Source organism: Culex quinquefasciatus, chromosome 2 (genome assembly GCF_015732765.1).
Source record: "Culex quinquefasciatus strain JHB chromosome 2, VPISU_Cqui_1.0_pri_paternal, whole genome shotgun sequence".
Taxonomy (NCBI): Eukaryota; Metazoa; Arthropoda; class Insecta; order Diptera; family Culicidae; genus Culex; species Culex quinquefasciatus.
In genome coordinates, this window is record NC_051862.1 from 186,853,898 (window position 1) to 186,876,687 (window position 22,790).

General features: G+C 36.5%; 1 long non-coding RNA gene across 1 annotated transcript; it reads right to left on the reverse strand.

Moving 5' to 3' along the window:
- Positions 1-197: 197 nt before the first annotated feature.
- LOC119767929 lies at positions 198-20,915 on the reverse strand. The gene is made up of 2 exons (XR_005277802.1): positions 20,854-20,915; positions 198-1,188 (listed from the first exon to the last, which is right to left on the reverse strand). It is a non-coding gene; the product is annotated as an uncharacterized LOC119767929 (long non-coding RNA).
- Positions 20,916-22,790: the final 1,875 nt, after the last annotated feature.

Sequence of the window (22,790 nt, forward strand, 5' to 3'; positions counted from 1 at the left end):
GGGGTATGAAGAGATGATACGATAGAGTTAGCCAGCAAACCAATCCTGGAACACGCCAATTCGACATCCACCAAGTTGCAGTTGTAGTTTTTTTTACTTTTTAGAGAAATCAAGAGAATGGAAAATCAAGGACTTAACTTCAGTTTTTATTCCCGGACCAGGACGTGAAACAAAACTGCAGTAAGTAAAACAGCCAATTGTTTGTAGTTTTGCTTTTATTTCGATTTTTTTTGTTTTTTTTTTCGTTGTACCAATTTTGCTTACTCTAAATTAAATTGCATATAGTGTGGGATGAGAGGGGTTGGAGGAAGGAAAGCTCGGGGAAAACTAAGAACTGGAATTTGTGTTTCTCCTGTCGATTGCTACCAATTGGCTATTGTTTTCGATCGCCTTATGGAGCTCACACACACAGTTTTTTTTTTTTCTCAAAATCAGTTGGCAGTGGTCCAAATTTACGGATTCTGCATCCTTTTTCCGTTTCCACCACCACTACTACTACGGGCGCGTATTTGTACACACACTTACACAATGAAGATCGTCTCACACCCACCAGGGGCTGAAATTCTCACTCACATGACCGCGCCACTATTGTCGATGTGTAATTTTGCAGGTATTGCCTTGGTTTGGTTGCATTTTTCACGATTTTCCTGCACACAAAAAACTGAGGGAAAGCTGCTGGTTTGTTGGAATTTGCCTTGCACCACAAAATAGAAACACACACAGTCACATACACACATGGAGACACAAAGTGAATCGCTTTTTCCACGATTTGTTTGTTGTTGGTTCATTCACCAGGACCACCACCCCACCAAGGATTTTTTTTTCTTCTGGGAGTCGCCAATCGATCGATGCTTTTTCCACCCATCGGCAGGATCCCATATATCCGGCCTTGTAACGTGTAAAAAGGGCAGCACAAGTTCGGATCTACGGGTTCCCGCAAATGGGAAATGCTGTTGGACAATTTCACTTGGTTGGAATGCATTCCCCAACTGGGAATTCAGGTCGCCGCGGGTTTCGTACAGGTTAACGAGGGAGCGGGAGCAGGGAAAAATCAATCTCTAGAGTGGGATATTGACAGAGCTTTTGGGGGGTGGATTACATAGAATGAGGGGGTGTACTGTACAGATCTTACCAAAGGACGTCGCAGACAAAAACCTAATAATCCAAAGAGTGTGTGGTGCAGGGATGCTGCAAAGAGAAAAGAGGAAAATGGAACTTCATTAATGATTAATTCGTGCTAATTTTAGTCGCACATCAGCTGATTTGAACGATATTTGAAGCTGCGTCGTGTGACGGAATTGTTAAATTTTGCCTTGTGGAACGGGGCTGAAAATAGGACAGAGACATTCCCTGGAGTGGAGAAAACTATCGCAAGGGGATGGTCCCCCCTCGTCGGGAAAAGGAAGGGAGTGACAGCTGCCGAGGCTGCGTTAGGCTGGTTCAAATAATCATAGTTTTGTTGTATTTTATTTGCTCTATTGTATTTATATATTCTATCAAATATTAAGAATTATTTAAATTTTTTCCTTTTTTTGTGTATTGTCATCAGGGGTGACATTAATTCTGGGGGATGAGTAGGGTCATACATATTTCACAATTTTTGATCCAATCTCAACACCTAGACTCAGTATCACTCATGATGCCGGTAGTTGATTTTGTACTATCATCACACAATAAAAATATCATGTTTTGAGAATCAGCTAGAAAAATTAATGATCTTTAAACATTTCATTTGTATTCGTTTGCAATCCCTGGCAGACGGTTATAACAAAATTCATGCCATTTCAATAACAAATACTGTTAAAATAACAAATAATAACGTCTGCTCGGGATGTTAGATCTGAAATCGTATACAAGTTTAACCATGATCACGGTGCAATATATTCCAACAATCTTTTTGCAATTTGTACAAATAACCTAGCATTCTTGCGATGTTTTTTAACCCGACTCTCCTCTAGATTTTTCCCAGATAAAAGGTTATAATTTTGTATGGATGGCCACACAACTTAAATTCTCTCGCTACTTTCTAAAAGTCTTCGCCATTTTTGTATACATCGATTAAAAGAAAAACAATGCCAGAAGTTATTTCTTACACATACTTTGAAAAATTTATTAAAATTCGGAGCAAATTTTGGTTATTTAAAAAAAATGATTTTCATAAAAATAATTTACTGATGCAAATTTGAATGTCAGTTATTATTCCAAAGTCAAATGAGTAACGTTCTAGTTGATGAAAAACAATCAACATCGTACGAATAAAACTGCGTTTTTATGTATTGATTTTGATGCTATGCGATCTGAAGCCATTTTAATGTTTTGAATACCATACAAAAATGAACTGTTGAATACTATGCAAAAAAAAATCTTGTTGCTTTGGCTTTACATACAATTCATAAACAAAAAGGCTAGGAAAATTATAATTCTGCAAAATGCAGCCGGAAATATCTCTTTGTTTGAAAATATATTTTTTATGAATGTATGAATTGAATTGTAATTTTTTTATCTATTAATTTGAGTATTTTTTTATTCTTCGGTGAATGACATAAACCAGAAACTTTTAAAAAATAATGTTAGTGCCCATTTAAATTATTTTTAATCTAGTACTTTTAAATATTTTAGATGTTATTTTTAAAACATTTTTTTAAATAAGCATTGAAAAAATAATGGTATACTTAACTCGTAGAAGTCCAAAGAAGGTTCTTACGCTAACTAATTGACACTTTGGCCACTCTGGAACTGATTCCGGAGCATCGGCAAATTGTATGGAGAAAGTTAGGTAAAATCATATTTTGATCACAGGAGGCTGAATACGCAAAAAAAAAGGCTTGTTTATTTATAAATCCCTAAAGTGCCAATTTTCGAAATATTTTTTTTATCTATTTGAGGCATATTTGCTCGACCTTAAAAATTTACTCTTCTTTTTGTATTATATTTTATAATTTCTAGCTCTGCAAAAAGTTCATGGCTAAATTCACAGCCTTCAATAATTATCTTTGGACAGTTTAAATTTTTTTCCGGTAAAAACTACTACTTTTCAAACAGAGAATTTGAAAATTAAGTCCAAATTGACATTTGAAATCAAATATTTTTTTAAACATTTACAATATCAACTCAACTAATCATAACATTTTTTTTTTTTGAAGAATTCTCCAAACATAAGTTTTTCGTAAATCAAAATTTGCACGAAAAAATGATTTGGGGCGATTTATATTTTATATTATTTTGTATATAAACCCTGTCTAATGGTAGACTTGGATTGATAAGGGTGTTATAGAATATAAGTTATATTAAATGTGAATGATTTTTTAAGAAAATCAAATTTCAAGTTACATAAATTTCAAGAAGAAAATTTAGTTTTGGTATCAATTCAAAAAATAGATGTTCCTGCATTGAAACACTTAGAACATATTAAGGTGAGGACGTTCATCATAGCCATTATTTTTGTACTGAAAATACAAATTTTGCTTCCATGACAATATTTTGAAATTGATTGCCGATCGGACATCAGTGACTGCAATACTAAATTATATAAATTTTGAGACACACCTGTTAATGAACTAAAATTCCTTCAACGCCTTCAAGAAAGTACAATCAGCAAATGCTAATTCATTTAGGTCCACATTTTAATTAAAATTAAAGTATTAAGTAGTATTTTAGAGTGATGATAATTCTGGATGTTTGCACTTATTTATAAAATAAAAAAATACAAGAATTCCTATAAGCTATGGGTCCTATAACCTATGATCCCTATGTTTACAAGATATTTTCAAATAAAAATTTAGAATTGGGTCCTAAAATGAAGCTTAGATTGCTGATATTATTGTTTACAGCGATAAAGCTTATTTTTCTGAGTACAATGACCCTTTGTACGAGCACAAAGAGTTTAAAATGGATTTTTAAATCAATTTTGAAAAATTAACCTCGCGGTCCTTCTTGACAGAAAAGCTCCTACTTGACAGCTCGTTCCAAGGGGACCATAGTTGATCCATCGAAAAAATGTTGTCTAGTCAAAAAAAAATTTTGCATTAAAATGAAAAAAAGTGATCAGAAATGGTTTTTAATCGTGTTTTTTACCGTTGTACATAAAAATTGACATAGGACTTTAGTACCCAATTGTCTTCGTTTTGTTAATTTGGGAGTACTCAAATGTTTCCAAACTTTTGGCCCAGTCTATCCGCTATTTTTCGCGAGAGAACGAGCTGTCAAAATTTTGCTCCAACGCCACATCCAGCAGCAGTGTGGTTTCGTCACAAACACCTATACTATGGAGCTGCTGCTGCTCTGAGAGCCCGTCACTACTGCACATGCTCACTAATGACAACAGAACTGATCCTGCACAATAATTGGATCGAATGCCATCGGACGAGCCAGAACAAAGAAATCTATATTTTATCTTTTTTTTTTCTTTTTGCTATGTGTATGAAACCGTCTGACGGAATGGAATTTTGGAAAACTATTGGAAAATTGCTAGAGAGATAGCTAGGGTTAGTCAAAGATAAAACAAGCTTTTAGTAACACAGCAGTTGTTAGTTATTCACTTCTTAGAATCGTTGCATACTCTGGAAGACTGTCTGAAAGTCTACAATTTTCAAGGTTTTCCTCAAATTCCAAAACACAGTTATCCTCATGACGTTTTTGAGTTCACATTTCGTGGTTTTCCAACGTTAAATTAGACACTTTTGCACAAAAGTTTTTCTTGCTCCTCCAAAAAAAGGCTCTAGACTAGACACTTTATCACTCACACGAACCTTTTTGCTGGCGCACGCACTTCCGGGGGACAATTCTCCAGCGACCTGGGCACGGGTACGTCCGGAAGGAAAAAACTCGAATTTTCCTTCAAGTACTCCGAATTCTGGTCCTGCTCCAAACGAAAGGAGAAGAAAAAACAGTTTCGGGAACCCTTTCCATCGCTGCGGACTGCTCTCACGGTTCTGGGACGGGAAAAAGTGGCTCCTGGCAAGTTGGCCTGCCTGCTGCTCGCGAAAAACTCCTGGCCGTCCCCAGAATACTTGGCTGCTGGCTGGCTGGCTGGTAGAACCTGGTCCGTTTCCGTGACTGTATTTGTCACCACCACCACCAGTGTGGCATCGTCACTGTTGGAGAGGGTCCCACGTCCAGCAAAGGGTGCCTGCTGCTGCTCCTGGTTTGGCATTCCTGGCACATTAGATAGCACACTGTATGAGTGTGAGAGAGATCAAGAGAAAGAGAGCCCGAGAGAGTGAGATGGGACGTCGATGCGGCTGCGCGGGTTTCCTTCGCGGAAAATCTCATCGTGTGAAAAACTTTTCACCAAACACACTCACACACACACACGTGTGTGTGAGTGATAAATGGCTCGCGAAAATGGTGCGAGGGAGCGAGAGAGAGGGAGAAAATCCTGTTTGGCGAGAAAATTCAAACAAAAGTACGAAGAAGAGCAGCAAATTCTCTCTCAAATACAGAAGAAAATCCTTTCTAGTGGGCTTTTCGCGATAGAGAGTTTGAGAGAGCGAGAGCATTTTTTTTTCTGTGGAAAGCTGCGTTGAGCTGATTGTGCGCGGGAGAGGACGACACTACACCGTCTGACAGACACTTTTGGGCTGGCTGGCTGGCTGGCTGGGAACATGTGACAAGGTAATAAAGAAGCCACAAGAGAGCGGGAGATAAGAGCGCTGGAAAAATGTTGAGCGAAAACTCGTTTGGCGACGAAAAACTTGTTTGGGCTGGCTTGCAGGAATGCATGTGTTTAAATTTTGTGTTTTTCTTTGGAATGTTTGTGTATTTTGCACTTGGGTCAGCCCGTTGTGGTTTTGGACTGCTCTTTATTGTTTCAAAGATTATTTATATTGACTCATTTTTTTTAAGTACCGTAAGCCTGTGAGACATTGATTGGATTTCATTTTTTCTTTCCAATAATTTTCAACTGACAAAAAAATCTCCTTAGTTCTTCTCTTTACTTCGATAAATTGAATTCGTAATTTTAAGGTATTTGTTTATTCAAAATTTTGCATAAAAATGTATTGATGAAAATGGTTTGTGAATCTGGTACAATTAATCGAAAGTCGTTTCACCGAATGGACATTTCGTCGATTTTTTAGCTTAACTAGTCATGGGAAAAGTGTTGTATTTCTTTTTGGCTGAAATAACTAAAAACTAGAATTCAAATTCCCAAATCAAAATCATTCAAATAATGTTCCTTGTGCAATTCAATTCAATTCAATTCGGTTTTATTAGTGAATAATCATGTTACAATCAGTTCATTCGCAGTACGTTACAGAGTTTTGGAGTTCCTTTCAGCTGTGTATTAAATCTCAATCCATTTTGGAACGATTATTGCTTATGACTAAGAGATTAACAAAAGTAAGAAAAAATTTAGAAAAAACTTACTGAAATTGCAAAGGAAAGGGGATAGAAATAGAAAAAGCTTAAACTAGATCACAGTTTTTTTTATCTATTGTAGATATGCTTAATCATTAGCTCCCCGAGGGCCAGAAATTGCTCCGCCTTGTTACGGCAGGTCCGGAACCGCGTCATCATCTCACCCGCTAGAGCAAAAAACTCCGGCAAGGTGAAAAGATCTTCTCCGGTTACTTGCTGGGCCGCATCGCCGCTACCGGCAGCGACCACGCTGGCGAACGATCGCCCCCATCCAGGAGGGAACGCTGAGTTGTCCGCTGGAACCGTACGCTGTCCAGCTGCAGGAACGGTTGCGCTCGTATTCCGCTGAGAAGGGTGGGATGCTGCTGCTTTCTTCTTCCTCTTTCCTGCTCCTCGAGGTACGCCTTTCGCGCGACGCATCCGCGGTAATTACCGGTATGGTTGCCGTCACAGTTGGCGCACTTAATGCGCGCCTTGGTGTGCTCTGCGTTGTCCCCAAGTCCGCCTTGCACGGCAGTGCACACTTCTCCGAGAGGTGTGTTTCACCGCACTTCACGCAGCGGGGCGGAGGTTGCAGTTCCGCGAGCCGTGGCCGAACTTCTGGCAACGGTGGCATTGCGCTACGTCCATTGGGTTTTTGGAGTAAAACCGCCAGTTTACCCAAAAACCGTCCAACGCCTTAGTCCGTCGCAGGTCTTGGATTTTGACGGTGCCGCGGTCGAAGTACAACAGGTACAGAGTGTGCGTACCTGTGACTGTTGTCTTGCGCGAGAGCACTTTTATCTCACGTGGCGTTATTCCGGCACCCGAGAGGTGTTCCTTCAGGTCGGCGATTGGGCGGTCTTGGTAGCCCTGCAGGACTACCTTAACCGCGGTCTTCTCAACTGGATCGAATGTGTAGAACTTGAAGTTGCTACACTTCAGTTCTTTCACCACCAGGTCGAAATTCTTTTGTTGAAAGTAATCACTTGTACTTTCGATTTTCCAATTTTCAGACTATATTGGAGGCCTTCCAGCAACTCGTCAACATCGTCCGCCAACGTATCCAAAACAAAAATTGGAGGTGGTCGCCGTTCCTTCGGAGAATTATCTTTTTTTGTCGTACTACCTTTTTTGCGTGCACGTCGATCATCGTCGTCGTCGTCGGTAGTGCTGCTACCGTCGGTGTTGTTGTTGTTGGTTTCCTCGTCACTCAGTCTCGCGAACTTGTTACTGGTGGGAATGTTGGCGGATGTTGATGCGCCACCGGTCGACAGATTGCCGGAAGTACCTGAGCGGAGTCTGCTTCTTATAGGGCTGCGATCCTGGACACGGTAATTAGCGTGCAATAACTCCGGATTGAAACCATCAGCGCACACGCTCCCTGCGCGATGGCGGACGACGCGGCGGCGTTGTTTTGTTTACCTTATTGCACTCGGCCGGTAGACGAACTTCGCGGGTTTTTCGAGGCCGCACTCGAACTGCCACGGCCACGGCCGGCCTTCGGCATGCTGGTGGAGCAAACTCGCGGGTAATCACGGTCGATTGCGGCGGAAAATTCGAAAAAACTTCTAGAGCACTGAGCACTAAACTGCTGCTTGCTCTGGAGGATACACGCAGAATCGTTCCTTGTGCAAATAAATGCAAAAACACAGCAATTTGATTTCGAAATCCCAAGCTTATTGCAAATAAATGCTTAGGCTTAGTGATTTTTCACGCTGTAAAAATGCAGCATTCTTGGGGATCACTATTGAAGAAGACAAAATTTTACGGAAATTTCACGGAGCGAAAAATGCTTATATAACTTATAAAATCTTAGGTTAAACAACCGGAAAGATTTTTGTATACTTGTAAACTACCGTTAAAATGAAATGGTAGTCAAATTTATTACAATTAGGTATTTAAAGAATTCATTTCTTAATAAATGTGTTTATAGTTCTATTTCAATAATAGAGTTCTGTTCAAATATTACAGTTTAATTCAAGAGTTCAAAAATTAAATATCACGTTTTCAATTGTAATCGTATCAAATTCACACTTTAAACTTTTATTTATAAAATATTTGACATTTTTGTGCAAAACAGCAAAGCAATCCACTTTAACTAACGACCCCCGGGTCTTTTGTGGGCTATGTTGCAAGTTTCTGCACATTTCTAGGCATCTGAAGGTTATGAGTGGTGAGTCACCCAAAACCTCTTTAACGCAAATGGACCGACGTTTTACTTCCCCATCCGATAGAAGGCCAGGAGGATAAGGCGAGAATCAAACCCGCGCCCCATAGCATCTTAGGGATCGGCAGCCGAAGCCGCTAACCACCGCGCCACGAGGCGCACATTTTTGTGCATTGGTCCCAAAAATCCGTCTGCCGTCTGCCTGTGTGGATCAATCGGACCGCGCACTGGACTCTCAATCCAGAGGTCACCGGTTCGAATCCCGAGGCGGACGCCAAAAAATCTAAGTGTAAATATAGGTTTTCGGTGCCCTCTCCCCGTGCCATACCTTCACACTTAGGAGACCCGGGAGGCGGAGTCTTGTCGCAAAAAGAACGATACACGCCTGTAGATCCGTTGGCGAAACCGCAAGGTTTAAGAGGGCCACTTTATAAGGTGTTACGTCGATTCCGTTTGCTAAAAATCCTTGATTTTCACGAGATTTCACAGAAATTGTGAAATTGCACGAATTTTACGCTGTCCGTGAAATCGTGGAAATTCACTTACCCTAGTTATAATGTATGAACCATTTAATAAAACTTGTTGTGTCAAAACATTAAATATTATGCTTGAAATTTGATTTTTAAATTTTTTTATCCTTCTGGTTGACCAGGGCAGAGGTACAAAAACATTTGTACTAGCCTTGCTATCATATACATGAGCAATTCTCTGAAATTTCGGTCATTCGATTTTTTCTGTATTTTTTAATCCGCCTTAAACTTTTTTGATGCCTTCGGTATGCCCAAAGAAGTCATTTTGCATCATTAGTTTGTCCATATAATTTTCCATACAAATTTGGCAGCTGTCCATACAAAAATGATATGTGAAAATTCAAAAATCTGTATTTATCTTTTGAAGGAATTTTTTGATCGATTTGGTGTCTTCAGCAATGTTGTAGGTATGGATATGGACTACACTGAACAAATTTTTTGGTGATTTTTAATTTTACTTTTTGTCACTAAAACTTGATTTCTAATCTAATCTAATCTAATCAGACCCTAGCGCAGCCAATCTTTCGAAGCGATCCTGGAGAGTGCCTTAGATTAGATGACGCCTAGCACTCTTCTTGTCATTTATTAATAATTTTAATATTTTCAAAAAATCGAAATATTGGTCGCAATTTTTTTCAATTTAATTTTTCGATGTAAAATTGAATTTGCAAAGTCTCGGAGCGGCCGTGGCTGACTGGTTACGGTGTTCGCTTTGTAAGCGAATGGTCCTGGGTTCGATTCCCATCTGCTCCCAACGAGAAAGTATAGGAAATATAAATCTTGAAACTCTGAACATGTACGAAAAATCAAAGTCGCTCGAGTCGGGGTTCGATCCCCCGTCCTTTGGATTGGTAAAGCAAAAATGCTAACCACTAGGCCATCGCGACTTGGTGAGCTATGACTGGAATCAGGAATACTGTTACCACCATCAACTATATACGCGCTGGGTCCTTGTCCATTTGACAAGGGTTCGGAAGTTCTAAATAACGTTTGAATCCGATTGGTCCAAACGTTCTTCAGGGCGGGGCTTGTCGACAAAGCTGAAGTACCTCGCGCTCGGCTTGCCAGCGTAGAAATGGGTCACCGAAGCTCGGCAGAGCTAACACCTTCCAAATGCCTATGCGAGTTATTTGCATGTATAGAATGAGAGCTAAAAATACATGGAAACAACTCAATTTGTAAGAAGCGACCGCGTGGTCCCGTTTGGTTGGTTGCACACACACACACACACAAAATTGAATTTGCAAAGTCTCACTCATGAATTTTTAAGTCTCACTTAAACAACCCACCATTTTTTAATATCGATATCTCATCAACTAATGGTCCGATTTACAATGTTAAAACATGAAACATTCGTGAAATTTTCCGATCTTTCTGAAAAAAAATATTTTCATAAATTTTAAATCAAGACTAACATTTCCAAAATACCAAACATTCAATATTACGCCCTTTTGATATGTGAGTCTTGATTTAAAATTTTTGTGACAAAATGTGAAATTAAAAATCACGAATTTTTTTTTACCATGTATCATTTTTTTCAGTGTAGTCCATATCCGTACCTATAATTTTGCCGAAGACACTAAATCGATAAAAAAATCCTTCAAAAGATACAGATTTTTGAATTTTCATACATCATTTTTGTATGGACAGCTGCCAAATTTGTATGGAAAATTATATGGACAAACTAATGATGCAAAATGGCTTCTTTTGGCATACCGAAGGCACCAAAAAAGTTTCAGTCGGATTAAAAAATACAAAAATTAAAATTAAAGAAAAAAGACCGATTCCGTAGAGAACTGCTTACATGAAGCATAAACATCTTTATTTTATTAGATAGGTGAAATTCATCCCAGTTTTTATCCAGTTCAGTTTTACATGCCTTTTAAAAACTGTTATTTAACGTTAAAGATCAGATTTGTCTACATTATGTGTTTGATGGAATTATATATTGTCTTCATATTTGCTAAGAATTATTTTAAAATTGTTTTCTTGCAAGACCTGACAGGGTTTAATATATCTAATATTTTTCCATATGTTCACGCATACACCAGCTGCTTGCGTGGGAAATTTTCCCATGGTATGCGGAAAACTCTTAACGATCCCCAAGGGCGATGCATTTGCTGGCACGTCAAGGGGGGGGGGGGAACGTTACTGTGGTGTCATGCTGGGCCGGATCATCATCGTTATCTCTCAGGAGGGCATTTGCTGTGCCCTCCTGCTGGGGGAGCATTAGCCTACGGATTTACTGCACATTTAACTGGTTTTGATTGCTGTACATGTGATTTGAATTTCTTTTTTGATTTTTGTTTAAAATAACCTGTTTTGAATGCAATATCTGTTGATTATACAATCTAATAAACTTGTCTTCCATTAAACAAAGAAACAATGCCAACGTTGAATTATCAGCCGTTTTGCCGTCGTGTCGTGTCATGTCTCTTCGCTATTTACACCCGTTTGCCACCCGTATCCACCAACCCATACATTGCTCTGTCTGGTCGTGATCGTCCTCGACGGTTAAAAGACCACACTATAAATCGATTTCCCTTTATCTTGGCGTCCCCATCTGAGCAAGGCTGCTCGGTACATTATGTGCGAGCGAGCTGCATATACTACTATTGCTACCATTTCTCATCTGTGAGGAAGTGCAACGTTGGATTTTTTTTCTATCTTGTTCACATCTCTTCATTTCTCAACTCAAAATCCCATGAGCAGATTAAACAGCTAGAGAATAAACAGGAATTTTCAATCTCCTTTTTTCTTAATAGACATGTGTGTTTTATATTTTCAAAAAACACCTTATAGAAGAGAAATATATATTTAAATTGAAAAATCTCATGAATTTGATTAAACACTATTTAAAATACATTACTTAAAACTATTGCAATTTTACTCAATTAGGACACTTGGAATCAAATTTTAAATTAAAGATCACTGATGAGGAAAAGGTGTTAAATTTCAGGAAAGGAAAATTTTCATGAATTCATTTAAACTTTGAATTATAAGTTCATAGGTCTGGAATAGATTGAAGCTTTAGATAAATGTAAATTTTCAATAATGCATTTAGTTTTTTATTTTTAAATTAGTCCCGGGAATTCCCGAAATTCTGGAGTTACGAAAGGTTACTAAACATTCTTCCAAGAGATTTTGTTGGTCACGAAATTATCATTTTCTTGTTAAACTCATTTGTATTTTTCCACCCACAGAGAGCGAGTTGTGGCGCTATAATCATGGCAAATAGTGTCCAGGGCATTTGTGGATATACAATGTCTCATCCCAGAGGGTCCCGGAGCACCAAAACTTCTTAGCATGGTGCTCCCAACGATTAATTGCCTAAACAAACAGGAACGTGAGCGGGGGATCCTCACGTTTCTTCCTCCCCTGTAGATTCAGAAATGTATTGTTGTTCGAACACTCGTGCTCAAACTCAATGCAGTTCAACGAATCATCTTTGCGTTGAACTTTACGCAGTTGGCCTGGCCGCTTTAATGTTTGTGATGTTTCAATGCAACCTAATGCTATGGGGCACTGCAATTATTAATAATGACAAGAGGATGCTAGGCGTTAATCAACCTAAGGCATTTTCCAGGATGCCCTCGAAAGACTGGCTGCGCTAGGGTTAGATTAGATTAGATTAGATTAGATTAGTCCCGGGAATTCCCGAAATTAAAAAAAAAAACTGATTATGGTTTGGAAATTCAGATTTGGTTGTGGATATAGATGAACAGTTGAAAACCTCATTATCGATAATAAATAGTGCGTCCATCCCGGGAATTCCCGGGACAAAAATCCCGGGATTTTTCCAAAACCGGGAATTCCCGAATCCCGGGATTTTTCATATTTTGTCCCGGGAATTCCCGAAATTGAAAACATATCAAATTTTGGTCTAGAAATTCAGATTTGGTTGTGGAAATTAGTAATAGATAAGCATTTTAAAGCATTAAAATTTTTATTCGGCATATGACAACATTAATTTGGCAGGGAAAATTGTTAAAATTTTTGTTTACAGATCCGCAAAATGCTTTGCGCCTTAGATATTTTCTACTAAATTTTATTTATTTAAAAAAAAGACTTATTATTATATTCACGTTCATTTATGACTTCAAACTTGAAAAAAGCATAATATTTTAAAAATTATTTAACTTTTCATCATAAACCGGCATCTGGAGCAAATCAGGAAAAAGTAACGAATTAAGACAGCTGTTTAAGCTAATTTGTTTTTGAATAATGTTCTGATTGTTTTGATTGATTTCGATTACAACAGGAACAGATCTAAACAATTAGTACACAAATTTCCAAATTTATTGCTCTAAAATCTCCTGTACCTATTCAGACTGTAGTCCCGATTATCCCCAGTTGGTAGTTGATTGGTAGTGACTTAAAGATAATTTTTAAAATATGTTTTTAAATATAAAACATAAAATTCGAAACTTATCCAAAGTGTTGCATTGTCTGGTATAATTTTATTTCTTGTTGTTTTAGACACTTTCAATGAAATTGTATAAGCTTTTGTAGTTATATTCTATAAATAAAAAAATAAAAGAAATATATTCAAAATTCTGGTTCATTTAAATTCCAAAGCACATCAAAGAACACATTTTTAAAATTGTGTTTTACACTATCTAAAGATTGCTGTCCATGTTCAGATTGAAGTGTAGCTTATCACCATTAACAGTTTTGAGCTAATTCTATGATTTAAGCTAGAAAAACGTAACAAATATAATGAAAACATGGATTTTATGACTGCTGCAAAAATTTCCCGGGAATTCCCGGGATTCAAAAAATATTTTCCCGTTTCCCGGGAAATTCAAAACCCGGGAAAATTGGACGCCCTAATAATAAATTTAAAGCATTATAATTTATGTTCGGCAAATATCAGCTTTAATTAGCAATTAAGCCTTTTTTTTGCACAATGTTTTGAATGACTTTGGTCAAAACAGGAACAGAACAAAACAATTGCACAGAACACCGATTTCCAAATTTATTGCTTTAAAATCTCCTTACCTATGATGACTGTATTTCCGGTTTTTCCTGTTTTTTAACTTAAAAATAGTTTGTTAAATATGTTTTTTTGCAAATTTATTTATTTTTATTTTAACGGTGATTTTTTTAACGCATGGATGTTTGCAAATTACATTCAAATGGCGTTTATTCGTGATTGCAAAAATGTAGTAAGCAACTTGTTCTAAAACTTGTTTTTTTCCAGCACTTGTCGTATTTCTAGATTACTTTTTCAAAACAACCAATGCGCCACGACTTTCCTATGTACACAGGACATATTGAAAAAGTAATCGATATTTTCGATAAATCTACGACTCGTGCTGGAAAAATCTTCTTTTTGCCACTTGTTGCATAAACCTTTATTATATTAAACATGAAATTCAAAACATATCTACAACTTTATATTGACTTTTATTTTCTGTCGCCTCTTGTTTCTGGTCACCTTTTCTGGTCATGTCCTATAAAAAAATATTTAAATATATAAGCTGTATTAAATTTGAATCACATTGTAGTTTATTTGAAATCCAAATCACAACAATGAACAAAAAAACTTATTTTGATTTTATTTAAGCTGTTTAAAAACTTTTGTGCTTGTTTAGATTGCAGTCTAGATTATCACCAATTAATATGATTGAGCTAATTCTATGATTTTCAAATATAATGAAAACATAGATTTTATGACTGTTTCAAAATTTCCCGGGATCCCGGGAATTCCCAGGATTCCAAAAATATTTTGCCCTAAGTGAGATTTCATTCAAACAAAAAAAATTAATCAAATGTTTCACTATGGCAATTAACTATTAATATAAACTATTTAAGCTTATGGTTAGGGAAATAAAAAATCCAAGTATGTTAAAAAATCATTAGAAATAGTTTTTTTAAATAAAAATATTAATATCTGTTGACACCAAAACCGATCTTGCAGCATGATTTATACATTTTCTGATAAATTTTCATTCCGTTTTCCGATTCGAACTCATTTTCGTTGAGAAAAACATAACACTTTGAGAGAGTTTAAATAATTCTATGTATTTTAAGAGCGAGCCCGGGCAGACGGTAATAACAAAATTCATGCCATTTCAATAACAAATTCTGTTAAAATAACAAAAAGTGTTATGGATTCTTCTTGAAAAAATCATTTTTGCATAAGAGTTGAATAACAGTTTATGTTATCATAACAAAATTTGTTATTGGTCTGATATTGATTGAAAGCAAACACAACCTGGGAATAACATTTTTTGTTATGGAAGAATAACTCCAAATGTTATTGGGATGATCGGATTAATTGTTAAAATAACAAAAAATAATAACAAAGATTTGTTCGAAGAATAACTAAAAATGTTATTGATCTGTTATAACAATAACAATCCAATAACAAAAAAATCATAACGTCGAATAACAAATCTTGTTATTAATAACATAAAATGTTATTGGCCTAGTCTTTTCAAATATCAAAAAATGTTATTCCAAAGTTATTACCGTCTGCTCGGGAGTCCACGAACAGGGCATACCCCTTTGTATGGGACGTCGTTTGGACCTCACCAATCTGCTTGAAATTTTCAGAGGTTGTTTGTACATATAAAACTAGCATCTGGCCAAAATATGAGCACTCTAGGTCAACGGGAAGTGGGGCAAATCGGGACACAAAGTTTGAAGGTTCAAAAACGTCAAAAATCGTAAAAAGGCTGTAACTTGGGCAAAATTCAATTTAAATTAAAAATTCAATATGCATCTGAAAGGGCTTAAAAAATGCAACAAAATGCAGGGTAGAGCATCCCAATTGGTTGAATTAAAATGGAGTTATTGGCATTTTAGTGAAAAAATAGCACAATTTTCAAACTCAAATAAAAAAGTGTTCCATTCAGATATCAACTCGGTTCGACCTGCAGCTTGTAGGGGACATCTGGGACTACCATCTGAGACTGAGAACGCTTTGGGTAAGGCAGTTTAACATATTAAATAGACACTTTTACTTTTAGTGAATTTTTTGGTTGTAAATTTTTGCTCGGGGACCCCTTAGATCCCATTTTCTGATGATAATTTTATCATAATCGTGTTTCTGAGACAATTTCACAATAGAAACATGCTTAAAAATGTTTATTTTCATCCATTTTAACCCTTTAAAAAATAATTGTTCAAAAAAATCTTCGATTCACATTTATTGAAATTCAAGTTCGTTTCCAAGGATACTAGATGACACCAGAAAAAAAGCAGCATCTCATTTTTTTTGTTTCCGTAATTAAAGTTAACTAAAAAAACTTTTTCAACTTATCAATGTCACCACAGTTTACGGTACTTTAAGATATTTGTCAGTCTGAGATGAGGAAAGGGGATAAAAACCGACAATAGCGATTGTTTACTTTGAGTGGCCGTCACATCCTCTTTTTCTGAATATGCGAAATTTTGAGCGTTTTTTTGTGTAAGTCAGTGAGATTAGCTTTACGGTATAGGTATTATGTTTTTTTTTTATTATGTTGCAAACTTTCAAATTTAGAAACCATTTCATGCTCGTTTTGTGTGGGTCTCGTGGCGCAGGGGTAGCGGCTTCGGCTGCCGATCCCGATGATGCTATGAGACGCGGGTTCGATTCCCGCCTTATCCACTGAGCTTCTATCGGATGGTGAAGTAAAACGTCGGTCCCGGTTTCTCCTGTCTCGTCAGAGGCGCTGGAGCAGAAATCCCACGTTAGAGGAAGGCCATGCCCCGGGGGGCGTAGTGCCAATAGTTTCGTTTTCATGCTCGTTTTGTAAGTTTTGCATCTGATTCAGACCGTTGCTAATATTGTTCAAAATTAATGTCGCCAACCCCCTTTAAAAGGGCAGGGGAATTATCATGGAAATGGACGTCTAATCAAATGAAAACTATTTTAAATACAATTTCCTGCATTTAAAATCATATTGAGCATGTTTGAGATCGAATCAAAATATTGTTGTTTTTTGTGAAACTTCAATGTACAGTACAGCAGAAAACGTTTTTTTTGCCTTCCTCACTGAGGTAAGGCTATAATCCTGCTCTAAAATTGAACTTTGTATAAAAACGTCGTAGACCCACCTTCATGTATACATATCGACTCAGAATAGAAAACTGAACAAATGTATGTGTGTATGTGTGTGTGTATGTGTGTGTGTATGTATGTATGTGACCAACAAACTAGCTCATGTTTCTCGGCACTGGCTGAACCGATTTGACCCGAACCTGTTGCATTCGACTTGGTTTAGGGTCCCATAGATCGAGTTTTATACAGATTGAAGTTTCGATAAGTAGTTCAAAAGTTATGTATAAAAATGTGTTTTCACATATATCCGGATCTCACTTAAATGTATGTAAACTATGTCCATCATCCGACCCATCGTTGGTTAGGTTATCAAAAGACCTTTCCAACGAGTTCAAAACATTGAAGATCTGGCAACCCTGTCTCGAGTTATGACCACATAAGTGATATTTATGTACTTTTTGGATGCCGGATCTCACTTAAATGTATGTAAACTATGTCCGGATCCATCATCCGACCCATTCTTGGTTAGGTTATCAAAAGACCTTTCTAACGAATCCAAAACATTGAAGATCTGGCAACCCTGTCCCGAGATATGTCCACTTAAGTGATATTGATGTACTTTTTTGAAGCCGGATCTCACTTAATGTATGTAAACTATGTCCGGATCCACCATCTAACCCATCGTTGGTTAGGTTATCAAAAGACCTTTCCAACGAGTTCAAAACATTGAAGATCTGGCAACCCTGTCTCGAGATATGCCCACTTAAGTGATATTGATGTACTTTTTGGAAGCCGGATCTCACTTAAATGTATGTAAACTATGTCCGGATCCACCATCCGACCCATCGTTGGTTAGGTTATTAAAAGACCTTTCCAACGAGTCCAAAACATTGAAGATCTGGCAACCCTGTCTCGAGATATGCCCACTTAAGTGATATTGATGTACTTTTTGGAAGCCGGATCTTACTTAAATGTATGTAAACTATGTCCGGATCCACCATCCGACCCATCGTTGGTTAGGTTATCAAAAGACCTTTCCAACGAATCCAAAACATTGAAGATCTGGCAACCCTGTCCCGAGATATGTCCACTTAAGTAATATTTATGTACTTTTTGGATTCCGGATCTCACTTAAATGTATGTAAACTATGTCCGGATCCACCATCCGACCCATCGTTGGTTAGGTTATTAAAAGACCTTTCCAACGAGTTCAAAATATTAAAGATCTGGCAACCCTGTTTCGAGATATGCCCACTTAAGTGACATTTATGAACTTTTTTGAAGCCGGATCTCATTTAAATATATGTAAACTATGTCCGGATCCACCATCCAACCCATCGTTGGTTAGGTTATCAAATGACCTTTCCAACGAGTCCAAAACATTGATGATCTGGCAATCCTGTCTCGAGGTATGGCCACTTAAGTGATATTTATGTACTTTTTTATTCCGGATATTAAAAATAGATTAAATTTTTGTACAATTCCATCATATCAGCCATTGTTGGTAATCAGTGAGGAAGGCTCCAACCACATAGGTGGATTAAGTTAGTTTTTTGCTAAAAAATACTTCAGTACTTAGATTTTTTGAAAGCTTATAATTGCAAAAAGACTGGGCAGGTTTAAAATGCATTTTCAAAAACTTTTCTCATTCAAATGGTTTTACCATCGCTTGAAATTTGAACTTTTGTATAAACTTCATAAAATATTTACAACAGTTTTATTAATCAAAAATCTTTTTAAAAAACCCACCGTAATATTTACCTATAGAGAAAAAAAACATACCTATTTCATCTTATCCTTTGCTCAACAGCCAAGAAAGTGCCGTAAGGATACCAAGCCAAGGAAGACTCCTCCGCTTCCAGAGAGTCATTTCCTCGTGTCCGAAAAACCCGGAATCTCCCAAGTACCCAATCTCGGTCCACATAGAATTATGCAATTTGCTCTTATCTTCTCGCTCACCATCGACTTCGTCATCAGTTTTCGGGAAAATGCACGAAGTCAGCTGCGCCTCGCCGTGCTCGTCGTTCACCTCTTCAGGAGCATGATGATTGTGCACTTTCTGGTTCGGTGGGTGGAAAAGCTCCCAGAGGTGCGAGGGGGATTGCCGCTCTCGGCAAGTAAGAAATCTACTGCCCTACATTGGGCGAGCTTTGCGCATGAACGTTACTTCTTACTGTTCGAACACGGAAGCGAACTCCGAACGGGGTTTTCCTGATTTGGGAACAAGGAAGTGCACGAACGAGCGAGCGAGTGAGCGAGAGAGGGAAAGATACTGCTGAGAGTGAGACGGCACGAGAGGAGAATGAACTCTGGCACGATTCATCGTGGCGGGGTTGGTGGTGAAAGCTCTTATCCTTAATTTTTCTTATTTCGGTTTGTGTCATTTTAAAATTGGTGGGGTGAGTATTCTTCGAGAAGGATAAAGAAAATATAGCTGGAGGTTGGTTTCGAGAGCTTTTCCTAGAGTGGCATTTTGAAGTGGCTGTTACGGAGGATGACTAAACTGTAATTATTTGCTGTGCGATTTTTGTTAGTCCTGAGGGAAGAAACATCGTTGAAAGTCCTGTTCAACTAAATGCAGACATAACATTTTACCGGTTGGTGACTTTCTGTGTTATTTCGACTTGATAGAATGGAACAAAATTCTTCTAAAATATTTTACCATTGTAATAAAAATCAAAGTTCGCGTGGTCATATGTATACTTTGAGAAGAATTGATATTTAGAAGGAATTTAAAGTCTAAAGCTTCTTCATATTTTGTTATAAGTTGTTATTTTTTCCAACAGAGTTCTCTTTAATCGCCCATCGTCGCCCCGATTTTCAGATAATTGCTAATGATTCGCTGCATTTGTCCCCATTTTTTTCTTCTTTGCTTGCTGCACCAGTTTTAACAGTCTTGTTTGATGAAGCAAACCCTCACCACATTGCCACTCATTTCAACCGGCAAAGAGTGAGCGGGTGGGACCGCGGGATCAACATAATCGCTTTGTCACGAGTTTGTTTTTCCGCTGCACTCTCATTTCCACTCTCAACTGCAAGCTGCTCAATGAGTAAAGTAGGTAGAGTAGGGGGAGAAAATCGTGACAATTGTTCTGTCGTGGCTGTCAAAGAGGCGGGGTGGCCGGCAGAGGAATCAGGTTTCACGCGATCAGTATCTAACTGTTTGTTGAATTAGATGTTTTTTTTTATGCTGTTCTGTGCATCTACAGCTGTCATGTCGGATGTGGTGCAGATATGGTGCAATCGAGGTCGTGTGCTCAACAAGTTTAAGTTTTGTTTGCTTTTGAAAAGTGCAGATGACTGTCGCAAAGATCTTGTTATGTCTAGATGGAGATAATTTGAGCTTTGTTGTCATGTTCAGCAAATAAGTGTTAATTGCATTGAAAAATACATTTTAAATTTTTTCTTTCTGGGAGTGTCACGCAAAAATCGGTCAAAATTAAATTGTAGGTAAAATACTTAAATAAATAAAATCATAGCTGAAGACTCGTAGAAATCACATGAAAATGTTATTTGCTGATTGAAAAAATGTGACTATTGCAAACATTATTAAAAAATAAAACAAAGTTCTTTGTCAAAATGCGATTTTTATGCCACAAAAATTCCAGTTAGGACTATCATAATTGTCTAAACTACTTTAACAAATATGGAATAAATTATGTTTGTATCGAAAATCCTATGTAAAATTAGCACCAAATCGGATTTTAATTCTGCTGGTTTGCTGTTGAATCGATGTTATTATATAATTTAGCTGAGGCACTGTTTGTTCATGTTAGAATGTAACATGCATGTCTTACAAAAAAAAACTTTAAAAATAAACTTACCACACTGATTTACACTTTTTATCTCATTGCTGAATCCAAGTTTTATAGCACATATTACTCTGAAAGTTGAAAAAGAAATAAAACATTCGATTAGTTTTTTTTTTCAATCCTGTTACTTTAATGACAATGATGATGATAATATTCTAAATATTTTTCTCAAAAGGCCATTGCTTATTTTATTTCAAGTTTTTGTCTCCCCTCCCTTCTTCAAAATGTCCCAAAAAAAAGTGGAAGAAAATTACTAAAATCGAAATTTTCATTTAAAATACTTGTCAAAACGATTGTTTTTTTTTATAAGCAATTTCAGTTAAATAAATTTCATCTAAAATGTGAAAACTTGTGATTCGTGCTTCAAATTCTGTAAAAAATGCAAAATAAATCGATAATTTTATAAACAAAATCAGTTTTAACAAATTTTAGGCGAAATTTCACTTTTTAACAATTTTACCTTAAATTTATATGTATTTTGCTTAAAAGCTAATACACTTAGTTAACTAAATATAAACATTGTTTTTTTTTCTTAAAAACTATATCAGCTACTTTAGTGATGGTACATTTAGGGTACAAATAAAGTTTGAGCATCTTAAATATGATTTTAACAAGAAAAACTATGACTATCAAAGTCACCCCGGAATTAAAACTAAGAATTTTTAACGTAACTATTTTTTTTAAACATTATTGAAAAAACTTTTATTCCGAAATAGTGCATGGACTTTGTGTGGCCTACCCCAGTACATGTTTTAAAAATAACAATCTTGAGAAAAACCTTACCTGTTGGAAAATATGCTAAAAACAAATTGAAATCCTATCAAAGTCACCCCGGTTTACGGTACCCAAAGACCATGGAAAAATTTCATAATTGAATCTTTGGATAATCGAATCTCGAACAAAATATATGTCCTTGTCTTATGTTTGATTGTCGAGCTTTAGTGTGACCCCTTTACTATTCTAATGTGATTAGGAATTATTAGGTCCAGTATGAGGGCAAAACTCGAGGTGATGAAATATTGTAGAAATAAAAATGCATTGTGTGATTCAATCGGCAATCAACTATTCAAATATGCTAGTAATTAGGTCACTGAACTCGAGAAAAAAATAAGAAAACAAAAAAAAAACACACACAAAAAAAATTGTCGATCTCATACAAACCTTCGGTAAATCATATCTTCGTATAATCGAGGCTTCGGATAATCGAGTCTGCATTTTTTTTTCATTATCTGCTTTTCTTTTGACTTGTACTAGAATCGAGGAACAAAAATTTTAAATAAAATTTAAACTTTGATTAGCGTGATAAATTTAAATTATTAATTTCTATTAGTATACAAAGTGATTCTCAACCATAATTAAAATAAATAAGTGGAATTTAAATTACTGCCAAAAACGTGATATTGAATTTATAAATATTTACATATTTTCCTCGAGGCAAAAAAAAAATTGGTTAGGTTTTGGTTATTTTATAATGGTTTATAATGATTGAAAATTGAAAATTAAAAACCTAGTCAATTTATTTTGCATGGAACCTTTTTTCGTTGCTTTAGGTAATTTTGCATGTTTCCGGATTGAAAAAATAACATAAACAAAGTGGTTAAACATTCATGTTTTCTCAAAAAGATCCGTAAGTTTAAACTTTTTGCCTTAAAAATAGTAATTAATGAGAAATAAATGTTTTTGACTTTATTTTTTCATTCTTGAAAAAATAACAAAAAAATGTCTTAAATTACCGTTAAATCAAAATCAAGATGGAGGAATAACAACAAACTTGGCTTACACAATGATCGAGAATGTTTAAAAATAGCTTGACAGAAAATTCGGAGAGAAAAAATGCGGGGATAGTTGAGATCGCTTTGTTTTGATTTAGTAGATCAAACATATTTGAAATTATTTTGAACACAATGGAATGCACTTTAAATTGTTTTCTGATGATTGCACTTAGAATT